At 37.4% G+C, this 18,848-nt stretch overlaps 1 long non-coding RNA gene across 1 annotated transcript; it reads right to left on the reverse strand.

Annotated features, from left to right (window-relative positions):
• Positions 1–9,669: 9,669 nt before the first annotated feature.
• Positions 9,670–13,508, reverse strand: LOC142161869 (uncharacterized). The gene is made up of 2 exons (XR_012693581.1): positions 11,375–13,508; positions 9,670–9,841 (listed from the first exon to the last, which is right to left on the reverse strand). It is a non-coding gene; the product is annotated as an uncharacterized LOC142161869 (long non-coding RNA).
• Positions 13,509–18,848: the final 5,340 nt, after the last annotated feature.

Raw genomic sequence — 18,848 nt, forward strand, 5'->3', positions numbered from 1 at the left:
ATGCTTGCAAGTTGTAGGCGCTTGTTTATTTCTGCAGTATTGAATGAAACGGGATTGGCGGAGCTCGGAAATTTGATCCAATTTTTGAGCGACCTGCCCTTTGTTTGTTCCAATATGTGGGAACATCTTCCTTTTTTCTTTTTCTCTTTTCTTCTTTTCTTTATTCTGGGTTGAGACTCATCCCGTAGGTCGTCTCGATCCATGCACCTCAGGGTCAGACCTGCTGAGACAACAAAACAAACGAACGAAATTTTCTGTCCTAGTTTCACTAGGAAAATTTCGTGAGTTAATTGTCATGAAAATTTACAGCCCTGATGAGGGGATTGGAAAAACTCTAGTCTACAAAATGCAACTCAGAGGCTGGAGCTCTAATGTCGCCAAAGGTAAAAATGCTCAGTTCAGGGTTGGGGCCCTAATGCTGGCTAAACGGGAAATGCTCAGTTCAGGGTCGGAGCCCTAATGCTGGCTAAATGGAAAAAGCTCAGTTCAGGGTTGGAGCCCTAATGCTGGCTGAATGGAAAAAGTTCAGTTCAGGGTTGGAGCCCTAATGCTGACTAACAGACAATGCTCAGTTCAGGGTTGGAGCCCTAATGCTGGCCAAATGGAAAAAGTTCAGTTCAGGGTTGGAGCCCTGATGCTGACTGAATGGAAAAGTTCAGTTCAGGGTTGGAACCCCAATGCTGACTAACAGACAATGCTCAGTTCAGGGTTGAAGCCCTAATGCTGGCTAAATGGAAAGAGTTCAGTTCAGGGTTGAAGCCCTGATGCTGACTGAATGGAAAAGTTCAGTTCAGGGTTGGAGCCCTAATGCTGACTAACAGACAATGCTCAGTTCAGGGTCGAAGCCCTAATGCTGGCTAAATGGAAAGAGTTCAAATCAGGGTTGAAGCCTTGATGCTGACTGAATGGAAAAGTTCAGTTCAGGGTTGGAACCCCAATGCTGACTAACAGACAATGCTCAGTTCAGGGTTGAAGCCCTAATGCTGGCTAAATGGAAAGAGTTCAGTTCAGGGTCGAAGCCCTGATGCTGACTGAATGGAAAAGTTCAGTTCAGGGTTGGAACCCCAATGCTGACTAACAGACAATGCTCAGTTCAGGGTTGAAGCCCTAATGCTGGCTAAATGGAAAGAGTTCAGTTCAGGGTTGAAGCCCTGATGCTGACTGAATGGAAAAGTTTAGTTCAGGGTTGGAACCCCAATGCTGACTAACAGACAATGCTCAGTTCAGGGTTGAAGCCCTAATGCTGGCTAAATGGAAAGAGTTCAGTTCAGGGTTGAAGCCCTGATGCTGACTAAATGGAAAAGTTCAGTTTAGGGTTGGAGCCCTAATGCTGACTAACTAGGGAAAGTTCAGTTTAGGGTTGGAGCCCTAATGTTGACTAAATGAAAAAGTTCAGTTTAGGGTTGGAACCCTAATGCTGACTAAATGGACAAGTTCAGTTCAGGGTTGGAGCCCTAATGCTGACTAAATGGAAAAAATTCAGTTTAGGGTTGGAGCCCTAATGCTGACTAACTGGACAATGCTCAGTTCAGGGTTGGAGCCCTAATGCTGGCCAAATGGAAAAAGTTCGGTTCAGGGTTGGAGCCCTAATGCTGACTAACAGACAATGCTCAGTTCTAGGGTTGAAGCCCTAATGTTGGCTAAATGGAAAGAGTTCAGTTCAGGGTTGAAGCCCTGATACTGACTGAATGGAAAAGTTCAGTTTAGGGTTGGAGCCCTAATGCTGACTAACTGGGGAAAGTTCAGTTTAGGGTTGGAGCCCTAATGCTGACTAAATGAAAAAAGTTCAGTTTAGGGTTGGAGCCCTAATGCTGACTAACTGGAAAAGTTCAGTTCAGGGTTGGAGCCCTAATGCTGACTAAAAGGAAAAGTTCAGTTCAGGGTTGGAGCCCTAATGCTGACTAACTGGAAAAAGTTCAGTTTAGGGTTGGAGCCCTAATGCTGACTAACTGGAAAAGTTCAGTTCAGGGTTGGAGCCCTAATGCTGACTAACAGACAAGTGCTCAGTTCAGGGTTGGAGCCCTAATACTGGCTAAATTAAAAATGCTCAGTTTAGGGTTGGAGCCCTAATGCTGGCTAACAGGAAAAATGCTCAGGAAGATTCACGGGTTATGCCGGAAAAGGTCCACAGGTTATGCCGGGAAAAAAAGGGTCCTCGGGCTATGCCGGGGAAGTCATCGGGTTATGCCGGAAAAGGGAAAGAGTCCTCGGGTTATGCCGGGGAAGTCAACGAGTTATGCCGGAAAAGGGAAAGAGGTCACTGGGTTATGCCAGGGAGGTCCACGGGTTATGCCGGGAAAGGGAAAGAGTCCTCGGGTTATGTCGGGGAAGTCATCGGGTTATGCCGGAAAAGGGAAAGAGTCCTCGGGTTATGCCGGGGATTTGGATAGAAAAAGCTCCTTGGGTTATGCCAGGGAGATCCGTGGTTTATACCAGGATAGTTGAGGAGTGAGGTCCTATGCTACCATGATTTGTTTTTCTTTTGGGATTTTCATTTTTATTTCTTGTCTTCTTTCTTTTCTTTGGTTTTCCTTTATATATATATATATATATATATATATATATATTTGTTTTTCTTTTGGGATATTCATTTTTTTTTATTTATCAAAAATGCATGAAAGAATTCCGGGGAAACTTACTTTTGGTCGTTTTCCCGCTGCAAAGCCGTTTCAACGCCCGCGCGCTTCATTTCTTTCGGGTTGTACCTGCCTCTTGCATGGTTGCTTTGGATTGCACCTGTTTTCGGTTGTTCTCCCATCGCACAGCTGGTTCAATGCTCGCGCATCTCACGTCTTTCGGGCTGTACCTGCCTCTTGCATGGTTGCTTTGGATTGCACCTGTCTAAACAAAAACAAATTGTCAGTTTGAAAACGGTGGTTGATTCGGTGGCCTTGATCGTTCCAATTGCTTGGTCTTGGGCTAATTCCTGTTTGAGAACTTCGCCATTGATTGGATTCACAGGCGACTTGTTTTAGACTGATCAGACTCGCATTTTCGGATTTGTGTAAGGCTTTGGTTCTTCCATCCCATTCTGCTCGGGGAATCTTTACGAGGCCAACTCAGTGGGGATTTTATTTTTATTTTTAATTTATTTATTGGGGAGACTCTGTGGGGGATTGTACAAGGGGAGACTCTGTGGGGATTTGTACAAGGGGAGACTCTGTGGGGATTTGTACAGAACGGACTTGCTGGGGATTTGTTGGGGCAAGCTTGCTGGGGAATTTTTAACAAAGCGGACTTGCTAGGGATTTGTTGGGGCAAGTTCGCTGGGGAATTTTTACAAGGGGAGGCTTTGTGGGGATTGTTTTTTTTTCTTTTTTCTTTTTTTTTTCTCGTGTGTCCGGGATTTTTGATCCTCAAACCTAAACTGCAGTGGCTAATCGCGTGGGACTTAACCTCTCCAACTTTATCCTTACCTTTGTAGGACTTTCTTTGGGGAATCGCGTGGGAATCACGTTGGTTTTTTAAACTTCGTGGAGGCGATTAACCATGTGAAACTCAAACCTTTCAACTTCAATTGCCTTTATAGGCTGCCATGACCAGTCGAGGTCGTCTTGATGCCCCCTGCTGAGGCTGGATGCCCTTTGCACATTAGCGTGTATCCAACGAAAGCCCTGTAAATCAGTCTTGCCATCCTTTCGTTTTCTTGGTTTTGGAACAGTGTTAGACCAAAAGGGATTCAAAGAGAAACAAATAATTGAATGGATAATGAGTTTAAAACTAGAAGTGTCCCTTTCGGGGAAAGGAGAGAAGGACTTATCCGGAGTACATGCGGACTTCAATGAACATGACATGCCTTTTGGACTGGATGCCTGATCTGTGTAAACCGTCTGACTCCCAAAAATTTATCACAACTTTGCCTTGAATACCGAGGAACCTTGCTAGGACTCTGTTGATGACGGTGGTTGTGAGGATCTCATTTTTTATCATGGGCGCCCTTTGCGGGTTTTCACGAGCTGGCATTTTCATTTCATTTCTTACCATCTCCTTATAGTGCCCGTGTGGGTGTTCACTAACAAGACTTCTCATTTTGATCTGCTTAGCGTCGCCTTACGGTGCCCGTGTGGGTTTTCACCAGCAAGACTCTCTCATTTTATTTCCTCTGCTTACCGTCGCCTTACAGTGCCCGTGTGGGTTTTCACCAATAAGGCTCTCTCATTTTATTCCTCTCATTTTGTTGTATCAGACCCAAATAAATCCATCCTCCCATTTTGAACCGCTTTGCCGATTGATCAGAAGGACTTGAACAAGGTTTGGGGTGAAAAGAATTTGGATTGAACTATAACTTTGGAACCTTTTGGGCGGGATTATTGCTGAATCGTTATAACTTCTGTCCAGTTTCACTTTTGGGGGGGACTTCCTGGATTTTTGTTTTGGTGTGACTGAACCCCAAGGAGAGGTTGCCTACGTATCCTTTCGGAATCAAGTCAAACGTAGTTCAGGCAACTTTTGTTTTTGGATCTTTTTTTTTGTTTTCTGATTGTCTTTTTTTGTATATATATTTTCTTATTTTTCCAATTCATTCTTCTTCTTTTTTTTTATTTTTCTTTTTCATTTCAATTTCTTCTTCTTTTTTTTTCATTTTATTTTCAATAATATTTTCAGGTTCCAAAGAGGGTAATCAAAGAAGAGTAACCAGCTCAAATGGGTTTGCAAAGGGTTGATAGTGTTTGGGTAGCGAGAATGAAAGCCTTCGTCATCTCAACCGGAAAAGATTTTATTATATAAAGGATCCAACATAGTACCTTTTGACTGCATTTGCATTGACAGTTATTTCAAGGACGTTTCCTTCGATGTGTCCCAAGTACAACGCACTCTTTTGGCAGTACTCTTGTTGCAATGTATGTACCTTTCCAATCTGGACCCAATTTTCTTTCAGCTTTTCCAAATCTTTGTCTTGTTTTCTTAAGCTATTCTTCATTGCGACCCAATTCTTGATTCATTATTTCGAGGTCTGACAGAGTTTTAAGATCCGGGCATGAAGTCCGCAAGCATGTCATATTATTGAAATCTGCATTTAACAAAACTAAAAGATAATGAGAAAATTGACAAGATTTAAGAAAAGAGACATTCCGGGAAAATGAAATATCAATTTCATTTGATTTTTTTTTCTTTTTTTTTAAGTTTTGAAGATAGAAGGGTTTACATCGGAAGGTAAGACAATAAAATAAAACATCCGGATCACACCCTGAGATAATCCAGATGCAGAAAGGATAGCAAGACTAGCTACCGAGACTCCCGTCTGATGGGGAACTTTCAGGCTTGGCAATCGTTTTTTGGCTTTTCTTCTGTCTCGGCAATGGCTGCAATAACCTTCAGTGCCGGATCAAATTCCTCAGGTTCACAGATCATTTCGTCTATTGGCCCATTTGTGAGAGTAGGCAGGGGAATGTTCATCATATTAGGAACCTTTTCGTCCCGGAGAACGATTCTTTCAGCTTCAATCAAGTCTTCAACTGCCATTTTGAGGGTCCAAATGACCAACAGTCCTTTGTACCGTGTCCCACTTCTCCAGAGTGGTATTCACATCTAGTATCAGCTTGATGCGGGGGGACTCGGTGTTTGGCCGATTTGGGGCCACTGGCCGCAGCAGACTTCGCCTGACTAGCTTTTGGAACAAGCCTGAGTATGATTCACCAATAGAGGTGAACTGATTCCTTTTGAAAGACTCTCTTGGGTGAGGATTGTACTGAGGAACATTTGATTGGGGACTATATGGAGCTTGGTAAGGATGGGCGTTTCTAGGAGGTGGAGCTCAGTTTTGTGTATAATGTTGTGGCCGCGTGCAGGGCTGCTCATCACCGCATACCAACAAAACCAATCACCTGAACAGAACCTGGCTAATTTACTCACACACACAACCTTGTTAGTTTTGAGGCATTTAACATATAGGAAATCGCACGATGGGATGCAATGCACCTAAACAATTAAACGCTTTTACCATGTGTTTGAACGGGTTGCATGTTTCATCCCGGCCTTAAACTATCCCTCTTCACTATGTACCTCTTTTCTTCTATTCCTGCCTCTCTTTAACCACTCTTGATCTTATTTTTGCCGCTCTTTCATTTTTTTGTACCCTCTTTTTTTTTGTTTTTTTTATTATTTTTTCTTTTCTCTTTTTCACTCAATTTTCTTTCTTCTCTTTTTTTCAGTTTATTTTTTCACTCAATTTATTTTATAGCTATGATCGAATCCGATGAGGATTGTCTACGTATCATGACCCCGCATGAATCAGATCTTGCGTAGTTCGGGACTAACAAGTGCAAAAATAATGAAACAAGTGTTCATTTTGCATTGTGCTCATCCTGCACATTTATTAAGGTGATTTAAGCAAAAATGATTTGACTCAAAAATGATTTGACTATATTTTAGAAAGAAAGATCCGATTTTCGAACATGGCCTTTCAGCACTTCGGGGATGAAGATTTTAAGGTTGTGAGGGTCAACCGATCAAAACTCTAAAAGATGATCGAAAGTGGCCATTTTATGCAAAGTCAACCTTCCGCCGTCCCTTTCGGGAACATTTGGCTGTTTTTGACAAAAACAGCATCACTTGATTTATTTATGACTCTTTTTTTTAGAATGGTGACCCGACATTCGGAACATGGCCTCGCAGAGCATCAGGGACGAGGATCCTAAGGCCATTGAGCAATTTGGTCAAAATTTTAAAAAATGACCAAAAATGGCTGTTTATGCAAAGTCAGCCTTCCGGCGTCCCTTTCGGGAACATTCGGCTATTCTTGACAAAACGGCATCACCTAACTCATAAATTAAAATTCTGACATTTTGGCTATTTCTGAAAAAGGGGAGGTTGGACCCGATGAGGGTTGCCTACGTATCTCATACCCTGTGAGAATCAAACCGGCGTAGTTCGAGCAATCGTGAATAGAGTAAGTAAACTAACTCTTTTTTTTGGAATAATTTTTTTTTTTAAAAAATGCTTTAAAAGAATAAAGGTTTTTTTTTCTTTTGGATTTTACTAAAAACAATGCTTTAAAAGAAGAAAAGGATATATTTTTTTTGGATTTTTAAACTTGACACTATTTTTTATTTGAAAGAAAGACTTCTAAAAAAATAATTCCTTTTCTTTTGATTGGAACTTTGAGAATTTTAAAAGAAAATATTTTTGTTTGAATTTTCATTTGTTCTCTCTTTTTCTAAATAAGAAAGAAAATATTTTCTTTGGATTTTGGCTGTCATCTCTTAATTTTCGAAAGAGGCACTTTTAAGAAAATATTTTAGATTTTCGAGTTTTTTTTTTTAAATTTACAAAAGTACTTCTAAAGAAAAATGAAAATATTTTTTTACTTTAATTTTTTAATTCTATGACATTTACGAAAGAAAGACTTTTAAAGAAAGAAAAGTCTTTAAAAGAACGAATATATATATATATATATATATATATATATATATATATATATATATATATATATATATTGATTCTCTTTTTTTCTGATTTTTTTTTTTGATTTTTTGGAAAAATACTTCAAAATAAAGGAAACCCGTATTTGGATTTTGATTTTTTATTTCTTTTTATTATTATTTTTTTATTTCTTTTTCCGTATGAAATACTTCAGAAAGAAGGAAACTACCCTTTTTTTGAGTTTTAAAAACTTCTTCTCTTTTCTTTTTGAATTTTCTAAGGAAAGATTTCTAAAGAAGGAACTAATAAATTTTTTTTTTTTTGGATTTTTTGAAAATTGGGGTCGAAACCGATGAGGTTTGCCTACGTATCTCACCTCCGGTGAGAATCAGACCCGCGTAGTTCGGTACGATCAGGCGTAGAGTAAATAAACTAAACCCCTTCTGAATACAATCTTTTAAAGAAAAAGAGAAAAAATATTTTTCTGGATTTTTATATTTTTTGTTTGTATTTTTTGAAAAGAGACTAAGGAAATATTTATGAATTTTAAACTTCTTTTCACTCTTTTTTTTTTTTGAAATTTCGAAAATCTTTTAAAGAGATACTACAAATGAAACAATATTTTTTTGAATTTTGAATTTTCTCCCCTTGTTTTACTTTTAAATAAATACCCTTTTTTTGATTTTGAAAGTGATTAAAAGGAAAAAAAAATTTATATGTTTTTTTTAATAAATCAAACTAGAAGACAAATTTTGTTTTCATTTTTTCTTTTCTTTTTTTTTTTAAGAAAATTCCGGCGAGGTTTTGATACTACTTGGACATTAGTTTTATTTTTCCAAAAAATAAGTAATTATCTCCCTACGCTGCTATTTTCTTTTTTTCTTTTTTTCTTTTTTTTTTAAGTTTTTTTTTTCTTTTTTAGAAACCGGTCAGCATGCAGAACTGAAGCAAATAAATGCGCAAAACAAACGGGATGCAGTAGGATGATCTTTTCATTTCAGGTTGCCTGTCCTAGACGGACCCAACCCCTGTGTTGAGTCCCCTATGTCAAATGCAACATGATGCAAATAAGCGCTCCTACTAGGGATCCGGCATGAGGTTTCGATCCGGCATGAAGTTTCGTTATACTAGGTTTATAACCTGGGTATATGTTCTAGACTGTGTACCCGAGCGGACAACTCGAGTCGAGGAGGGGGCTACGTACCGGGGACCCGCGAGATCGTCCGGCTTTGTAACTTGTCCGACCTCTTTCTTATTTCAGGTATTGACACTAACAGAATAGGGAGTCTTGACCAGCGAGCTTCTCCCCGGAGGTAAGAAGAGAAGGGTTTCGGCACAGTTTATATACAGTTCAGATAATATCAAAGCGGTAAAAGACAACATTTAACACGTTATGCCCAAACATGTAATAAAGATCAGATAATAAAGCCAAATATAACAATTATTCTAAGCTCGAATTCTGAACCCTGAACAAACGTTCTGGGTTCTTCTCCCCACCAGAGTCGCCAGAGCTGTCACACCTCCTTTTTGCGCGCCTACCCCGAAGGATAAATGCGTGAGGGAGTTTTTCCAATTTAAGTGACAATATTCGAAATGAGATTATTTATTTAATTCAGAGTCGCCACTTGGGAAAGGTTTGGTTTTTGGTGTCCCAAGTCACCAGTTTATCTTGAATCCCAAATCGAGGAAATTTTCGACTTTTCCAAATGAAGTCTGCGAACCAAAAATTCTAAGTAAGGAATTCTGTTGACCCGAGGGAAGGTGTTAGGCACCCTCGAATCCCGTGGTTCTAGCACGGTCGCTTAAATTATTATAATGGCTAAGTATCTGATTTAAATACATGTTGTGACTTATGTGCTTTTATTGAATTTAAAACCGCTTTTATTATTATCATTTATTTTTATAGAATTGCAACGTCGTGAAAATGCATCTCGAACCACGTCACAATTAATGCACCCGTAGTTGTTAACACATTTCGACTCCGTCGAGATTTGAATTTGGGTCACATAAATGCGCATCCGAATTTAAGAATGTAATTTAATTAAGTCGCGCCTAAAGAGTCTAACGCGTTATTGTCTTTGGGGAAGGCAGTGAAATTCACTAAACAGTCCATCCCAAATTCTAAGTATTTATTATGATCAATTATTGAGGGCCCCGCAATTTGCATTTTTATTTGGCGAGGCTCGTCTCATTATTTTTTAAAAGGATAATCTTAGCACGACTACATTTTCTATTTTTTTTGTACTCTAAAATAAATGAAGATAAGGTCCTACTTTATTTACATACTTTCGAATTATTATAGTCAAGTTTTGAAAGTGAGTCGTTTAAAGAGTTTACATGGACAACAGATATAATGTTCTATATACAGACAGTAAAAGAAAGAAAAGACTACATTAAACTACAACTTCAAATCTTTCTCATTTCTTGCATTCATGCTTCGAGTGGCTTACAAGATGAACCAGTATATCAGTTTGTGTACCTGGAAATGGCAGTACAAGAAGAAAAGAAGTAGGAGTCAGCAGTAATAATACCACAGCAACAACAGATTCAGCAACACCGCAAACCCAGTAACGACCAGTAGAATAACCCAGTAACGGATTGAAAAATCAGCAATACCAAAGTGCAATTGCAGTCAAAGCAGAAGAGAGACAGATACAAGATGCAGTAGTTTTGATTTTGAATAACACTCGAGGAAAGGCAAACGGAATTTATTCAAGTAGAAGTTCAAGTTGTCTTTCTCTTTTTCAGTCTAAAAACTCTCTCAAGTCTTAGTCTTCTTTTTAGTGTTCCAGTCCAGTCCTCTCTCAAATCTTGGTCCTCTCAATAATGTTCAACCTCCCTTTAATGTGTCAAATGACCCTATATATATAACAAGACAAGTCTTGAATCCCCAACCCGAAATTATTCCCCCAATGCATGCTTTGTCCCCACTATTTAATGTTTTCTTTATTTTAAACCTTGTCCCCCATGCCTACATTAAATAAATACAACATCCTCAACCCATTATAATTTGTCCCCCATGCCTACATTAACAAATGCAATATTCCCAACCCATTATAATTTGTCCCCATGCCTAATATTAACAAATGCAATATTCTCAACCCATTATAATTTGTCCCCCATGCCTAACATAAACAAATGCAATATTCTCCTCCATTACATTATGTTTTGTCCCCCATTATGTTAAACAATTATATCAAACACCACCTCATTATATTTTGTCCCTCATGCCTACATAAACAATTATAATAATGTTCAATTACCAAACTACCCCTCCGACCTTATTGCAATTTACCATTCTACCCCTGAACGTACTGCAATTTACCAAACTACCCCCATCAGCTCTAAACAATCAATTAATCATAACTTAACCAAAATATAGCCAAGATGACCAATTTCTCAACAATCTTCAACAACAAATCACATGAACACGATGAAAAACACAACTCCAAATTAATGGAAATAAATTAACCATATCGGGAACCAATCCTGGTTAACTTAGTCCAAAAAATGGATGAGCAAGGATACAACAATATTAACAACACAATACATGATTCATCCACGAATCAAAAACCAAAACATGAACTCACATTAAATCACTGGATTTAACATGAACTTCAAACAGAGATAAACATGAACTAAATCTATTTTTAAACAACAAACATGACGGATTCAAACGATTCAAACAACATTAATAATTTCTGGAAAATACATAACAACACATGAAACAAATTGAAGAAATAATTAATTAAATTTTAATTTGAATCTAACAAACATTAAACTAACAAATATTTACCTAAACAATAATACAAACATGAAATAAACATGAAAAACAACTAATTAAACTTCCATTTTGAAATCTGAAAATTAATTTAACAAAACATATGAACATGAACAAAACAAAAAATCAAATATCTAACCATAGACATGAACAAAACAAACATTTGCCATTTTTAGATTCGAGAATATCAAAACAAGATACGGACAAAAATAAAACTCAAAATCTACTAACCGGATCGAAATGAAATATGCACGGACTTTTTCGACAAACTCCGACCAAAGCTCGAACAAACGACGGAGACGATCCGAAGCCAACGAAGAAGATGAAGGCAGCGATGAAGCCGATGGGAGGTCGATGGACAGCTGCTCGACGTTGAGGCGATGCAATGGCAGCCATGGCTGCCTGTGTCGATGAGGCAGAAGCTGGATGAGGCAGCCATGTCCATGCTGAGTCGATGAGGCAGAAGCTGGAGCAACAACATTGTTTGGAGCAGCCATGGCCGCTCGTCGCAGCTGGACACGGGCAGCAGTAGTGACGCGTCAGAGCAGTGGTCGACGAACTGTTCGTCGACATGGTGGAGCTGGGTGTTTTAAGGACTGTGGTCGTTTGGAGATGGAGCAGACGCAGAAGCAGAAAACATAGGGGTCGTTCATGGCTGGTGGCTAGAGCTTGCTCGTGGTTGACGATGGGTTGTTCGACGACTAGCGAAGGGTGGTCGATGGAGGGGTTGTGCGCGTGTGTGAAGGTGAGTAGCCATGGTTGGCTATGGCAGCCATTGGAGGGGAAGGGCGGCGTGCAGACATGGGAGTTGGGTGGTTTTGAGATTTTGGAGAGGAAGAAGATGGAGGGGGCGGGTAGGTTCGTTTGTGTTTTTTAGGGTTTTTGGTTTTTTTTATTTTTTTGTTTTTTGTTTTGTGTTTTGAAAAAATGAAGAAGGGTGTTGGGTATTTGGGTTAATGGGCGGACCGGGTCGACCCGATTTGAAGTGGACCGGGTCATGGGGAAGATTGGGCCACTATTTGGGCCTGTGGTTTGAAAATTGAAGAAGTGGCCCAATCCGATTTTTCTTTGTATTTTTGTTCTCTTTTCTTTTCTAAAACTAAATTATAAAAATACTTAAATTATTATTAAGAACTAAATTAAGTTATAAAAGAGCAAATTAACTCCCAATAACAATTAACGCACAGTTAAGTAATAATTAAGCATAAAATTGTATATTTGGACATTAAATGCTAAAAATGCAAAAGATGCCTATTTTTGTAATTTTCATTTTTTGTAAACAAACTTAATTACTAACAAATTGTAGAATTAAATCCTACATGCAAAATGCGACATATTTTGTATTTTTTATTAATTTAACAAATAAACATGCAAGGAAAAATACAAATAATCATCCAAAAATGTCACAAAAATACTCAAAATTGCACACCAAGGAAAATCATTTTATTTGAATTTTTTTTTGGGAGTAATTCTCATATAGGGCAAAAATCACGTGCTTACAACCAATGAATAAGGAACTTCACTCCGGTTTGAATAATGTTTATTTGGATATATTCACAGTAGCAATATTGCAATAGACAAAATGGTATATATTTCATAATATATTGTTAATAACTCTGTCTAGTGGTAGTAAGTGATGCATCTTTGGGTGATGGATGATAGATCAAAATTATAGAATACCCGAAAAAAGGAATGGAGAAAACAAATATTATTCAGTACTTTTAGGCATATCGTCAAACACCTTAGCTACGTCAATCCCTTTTCATTACAACTTTCTTTCTCAATCTTAAATTCTGTGTGCTTCCATAGAAGAGTTTGGACTAACAGTATGCATGTACAAAATATACTAAGAAAGCATGAAGAAAACGGAAATACCAGATATGTGTAAGTTAAATATTCACAATTATACATGTTGTACTCAGAAAATATAAGGAAAATATTAAGAGAATTTCAGAGGCATTATGAAGATTGTATAATCAGCATTTTCTGAAAATAGAACTAACCTGACATGCCTATTAAAAAGACCCGAGAAAAACTAAGAAAAAATCAACAATCACATAATAATGGGAATAAATTTTTTGAAATGAGTTCAGAATCTAAGACCAAAAGCAGGAGTAAAAAAATAAATGCACAAGATGAGTAAGACAGAAAAATAGTTGTTTAAGATGGAGAATTACTTTCTCTCTTTCCTGTTATCTTCACATGTGACTAATTAACTGAAGAGTCAAAGGCATAAAAAATTTCCAGAATAGCCATAAAATATTGATGGAGGAAGAATTTTACCCGCAGATGATTGAGAAAGGGAAGGAGCAGAGTTAATGGTAGTGAAAGGATAAGACAGGTGCCCCACAAAGATATAAAGACCAAAAACGTGTCTGGAAAATGAGGAAATTAAAAGGGCTGAATTTCAAGTGTAAATACAAAAGCTGCCCATGACAAACAATTAAAACTACTATTGTACCCCTATTCGTCCTCTCCTGTTCGTCCTACCAACTCTCTTAGATTTTTGAAATCCCAAAAGTACGTCCGAACGGTGTTCTTACACCCAAAGTCCCGTTTCTAAATAGTAGAAAAAATATGGTGAAACTTGTTATATTATGTCACGCCCCGAACCATGGTCTGGGCGTAACACGGCACTCGGTGCCTGATTGCATGTTACCGAGCGAACCAACTGCATGGCTGGATCAACATGTGGTATAACTATGAGCTAGAGCTAAATGTAAAACATGATAATCTACTAAAGAGTCTGACTGAAATATCATTGATGCGGAAAATACTGAAAGGTCTGCAAGCATAAACAAGTAGCCGACAAGGCTAACACATGAAGGCCTGTTAATATCTGACTGACTGGGTTATAGCCTGCGAAGCCTCTAAAGAATACTAAAAATGCTAACTGTTTACCGGAACAAGGTCCCCGGTATACCTTATTAACTAAAAATACTATAATGACTAAAACAAAAGAGAGACAAGGCCAGGCCCCGGAAGACTGGGGCTCACCAATAGCTGATACGAGATGTCCTAGCAAGCAGAATCGTCAACCTGAAAATCGTTACCTGCATCGCGAGATTCATGCCCCGGGCAAAAGGGACGTCAGTACATTTGAATTGTACTGGTATGTAAAATAGCTGAACAAAAGAACTGTCAATACTGAAACTGAACTACTAACTGATAAACTGATAACTGAACAAGGAAGTAAGGATGTGAATACTCCCTCTTCTGAATGATGAACAACCTGTTTAACTGAATATTAAAACTGCGGCCTCAGGCCCAATATGTATATATATATGTTCACAACTGCGTCAGGCCCAATATGTATGTATATATATATATATATGCACAACTGCGGCCTCGGGCCCAAGTATACGTATACATAACTGCGACCTCAGGTCCAAAATGCAATAAGCATAAACTGCGGCCTCAGGCCCAAATGCAGGTGTTCAACATTCAGTAATGTAAATCAGGAACTGAGAATCATACTGTATTACGTGATACTGAAATAATGAGCCATACCGACTTACATGATACTGGTATAGTGAATAGGATTAGACTGAGATGAGTATTCATAATAAGTTGATTTGTCATAACTGAAACTCATAGAATATCAAATGATTATGAAACTATGTCATCTAGAGAATATAAGTTCTATTTCTATTCATGGAACCAAAGCATAATTACTTTATGAGGAAACTAGTAATGTTCATGATGAATGGGATGTAAGGAGAATCATAGATATTCCCAAACGTAAAGAGTTAGCCTTAAGTACCTCAATTTGCTCCTTAGTGATACTACAATGATTCACACTACTAAGAACCTTCAATCTACAACAATAACATCCAATGGAACCCAATATTAGTAATAAATTCCATAACCTAAGCCATTTAGACATATTACCCAACACCTTGTAGGCATAGATGTTTACACCTCATAACTATAGTACTTGTTCATCCAACTATCACCATTAACCAACAATTTATTTCACCATCATTCCTAACAAATCTATAACTTCCAACTACATATGTATGACCATTCATTAACACCCAACCAACAAATCCTATCAAATAATCATCTTTAAATCCCTACCATGGTCATGCATTTAAATTGGGAATTTATGACTTCCAATCACCATACCATAAGTTGTAATACTAGATTCATACTCATAATTCCATAATAACACCATATATGTAAGTCTAAGGGTGTAGGATTACCTCTTGTAGACCAAATCTTGAAAGACAACTTTTGGGATGTTCTTGAGATTTTGAAGAAATCCTATGAAACCCAATCAAAATCATGTTGTAACTAGTGATTGAGAAGTGAAATCACCATGAAAACACACTTAAAAACTCACCTTAGGTGTGCAATTGGATGCCTTGGTCGAGTTTGGGTGTAGAGGAAACCCTAAGCTTGAGAAGTGACTCAATTTCTATTATTTCCGGCCTTTAAAGTATTTAAAACCTTCCAGACGCGCGACTTCGCGCTAGTGACACCTGCCCAGTAAAATGGTCATAACTTTCTGTATACACCTCCAAATGACGAACGGTTTGTTGTGTTGGAAACTAGACTCAAAGAGCTTTAATTTTATAGGTTATTCATCACACAACTCGTTATATAACCGGAGATATGATCGTTCAAAGTGAAGTCTTGTGCGCACTCATTTACAGATTTCGTCTAATATGAAACTTTTCCAACTTGGCTTAGACTTAGGCCTCTCTTAGACCCCAATTCACCTCTAATATAACTTATACACTTATTAACATAACCACTCAATTACCATCATGATAATACTCGTTTAATGCATCCAAATTTTAGAAATTAGAGGGACATATAGAGGGTGTTTGGCTAAGCTTATAAGCTGATCAAACTGGCTTATAAGTACTTTTTGGCTTATTTATGTGTTGGTTAAACATCCAAAGTATTTATAAGCTAAAATAAGTCATAAGTTAGAGGGTGTTTGGATTAGCTTTTAAGCTGGTCAAATCAACTTTTAAGCTCTTTGTTAGCTATTCTAAGAGCCTGTTTGGCCAAGCTTCTAGGAGGTCAGAAGTACTTTTTTCTCTCAAAAAAGTACTTTTCAAAAAATTTAAGCTGTTTGGTCAAGACGGAGAAGTACTTTTGGCCAGCAGCAGAAGCAGTTTTTCTGCTTTTGGGAAGAAGCAGGAAATTCTAGCTTCTTCCAAGAAGCAGAAGCAGAAGCAGAAAATTAATTTTTTCAAGACAAAACTATCATCACCATAAATTTATATTGTCCAAATTATCCCTTACTGATTTAAGTTTTTTCTTTTCATTTTTGTTTCTAGTTTTTACCATTCTTTTAAAATTAAAGATATCATATACATGAATCATATTGTAACTTTCCAAATTCTTTATTAACTTTTCTTGTTTTTGATTTTTTGTTTGTGTAATGTCTTGTAACTTTCCAATTTATCTTCTTCTTTTTTCACACTAAAGCAAATTATCTACATCCTTCTTTGGATTATCAATTCTCTTCCTATGAATAATCATTTATAATTTCTTCTGTTATATGCTATTAGTTCCTGAATCTTTAAAACATTTATCAAATCTAATTTGTGAAAATTACCTACAAATATGTAATAAATTTATAATAGCATCTCATAATCTATCTATATTATTATTAAAAGAAGAAGAAAAAGCATCCACATTAAGCCAATTGATAGCCTCACAATAGGCCATTTGGTAATTTAGTACAAAGTTAGTTAGGTTAGATAATAATTAATTTTGTTTTGAATTTAAATTCTTAAAAACGAAATAATACATTATGTGTTGTTGCCATCTTTCAAGTTTGACATTCAAAATCATCTAGTTATAACTACCATGGCTATACGTAATTTTATCCGACAATATTCTTCTACCGATAAAAAAATCAACTATTATGCTAATAAAGACATTACTGCAGAGATTGAGGAAGGAAATGAGCCTTCTGTTATTCCTTTAGAAATGCAAGGCAAGTCTTGTACTAATATGGAGGCTTGTGCGATAGAAGTAGAGATGAAATTATTGAGAAATGTTATCATATGTAAGTGACTTTATTTATTATTTTATGGTGGATTATCAATATATAGTAATTTGTGGAATAAACTTCTAATTCATACTGAATGATGTATTTTGATTATTCAAGTCATCATGTAACAATAAGTAATTATACAAGATAATATTATATGCTTTGGTATAAATGGGGTACAAATGAGGCACTTATTATTTAGATTTTGGCACATAGGAATGCAGATTGACGAGGATGTCCCACACCGTATAGGGGTGGGGTGGATGAAGTGGAGGTTAGCGTCGGGAGTCTTGTGTGACAAGAAAGTGCCACCGTTACTAAAAGGTAAGTTTTATAGAGCAGTGGTTAGGTCTGCCATGTTATATGGAACTGAATGTTGGCCGGTAAAGAACTCACACATCCAGAAGATGAAAGTAGCAGAGATGAGGATGTTAAGGTGGATGTGCGGGCATACAAGGATGGATAAGATTAGGAATGAAGATATTCGAGAGAAGGTGGGTGTGGCCCCCATGGAGGACAAGATGCGGGAAGTAAGACTCAGATGGTTCGGACACATTCAGAGGAGGAGCACTGATGCACCGGTGAGGAGGTGTGAGCGACTGGCTGTAGTAGGCACGCGGAGAGGTAGAGGACGACCTAAGAAGTATTGGGGAGAGGTGATCAGACAGGACATATCGCGACTTAGGATTACTGAGGACATGGCCCTTAATAGGGAATTATGGAGGTCGAGCATTAAGGTTGTAGGTTAGGGGAGAGTGTGGATATTTCTACAGCACAATAGAGTGAGACTATCCAGTTAGAAGTTAGACTAGGAATGTCATTGGTCGTCTATTGATGCAGGGCTTTACCTTCTAGTTGTACTATACCAGCCATCTATTTCGTATTTCGTATTTCGTATTCTGTATTTCATATCTCTTATATATTGTTGTTATTTTTATTATGCATTTTTATGGTACTAATATATCATCTCCTATTGCTTTTTTGAGCCGAGGGTCTCCTGGAAACAGCCTCTCTACCCTTCGGGGTAGGGGTAAGGTCTGCGTACATATTACCCTCCCCAGACCCCACTTGTGGGATTATACTGGGTCGTTGTTGTTGTTGTTGTTGTTGTTGTTGGTATAACTATATATGTAAAATTAATTTAAATCTTTAATATGTATGTTTACTGTATGTTTCATATTTTAATTAAATAAAATAAAGTAATAAAAGTATCTTACGATAAATATTTAAGTTTATTTTTCTCTTTAAAATAATTATAAGACCTTTGTACTATCCTTTTTGGTAATTTGACACTCAAAAGCACTTTTTAGAAAGATTGGCCAACACAATTTGTTTATCAAATGTTACAAAAAATACTTCTCAAATGAACTGGCCAAACACAAACTGTTTTTTTTTAAAGTACTTTCGAAAAAAGTACTTCTGAAAAAAAGTACTTTTCAAAATAAGCAGATTTTGGCAGCTTGGCCAAACGAGCTCTAAGTGTTTGACAAAGTTAAAAATTGCTGAAAATAAAATACAAACTACTTAAAACAAGCCAAAAAGCAATAAGTTGGGGTTGCCCAGCTTATTGCTTTTGGCTTAAGAAAGCTATTTCGGCTAAAATCCCACTTTTTTTAAGCGAATCCATACGGGCTCAAATTCTTCTTCTATTAGGAGTACAAAATATTAATTCAAGATATTCCTTACTAG

The sequence above is a fragment of the Nicotiana tabacum genome, chromosome 7 (genome assembly GCF_000715075.1).
Source record: "Nicotiana tabacum cultivar K326 chromosome 7, ASM71507v2, whole genome shotgun sequence".
In the NCBI taxonomy this organism is placed as follows: domain Eukaryota; kingdom Viridiplantae; phylum Streptophyta; class Magnoliopsida; order Solanales; family Solanaceae; genus Nicotiana; species Nicotiana tabacum.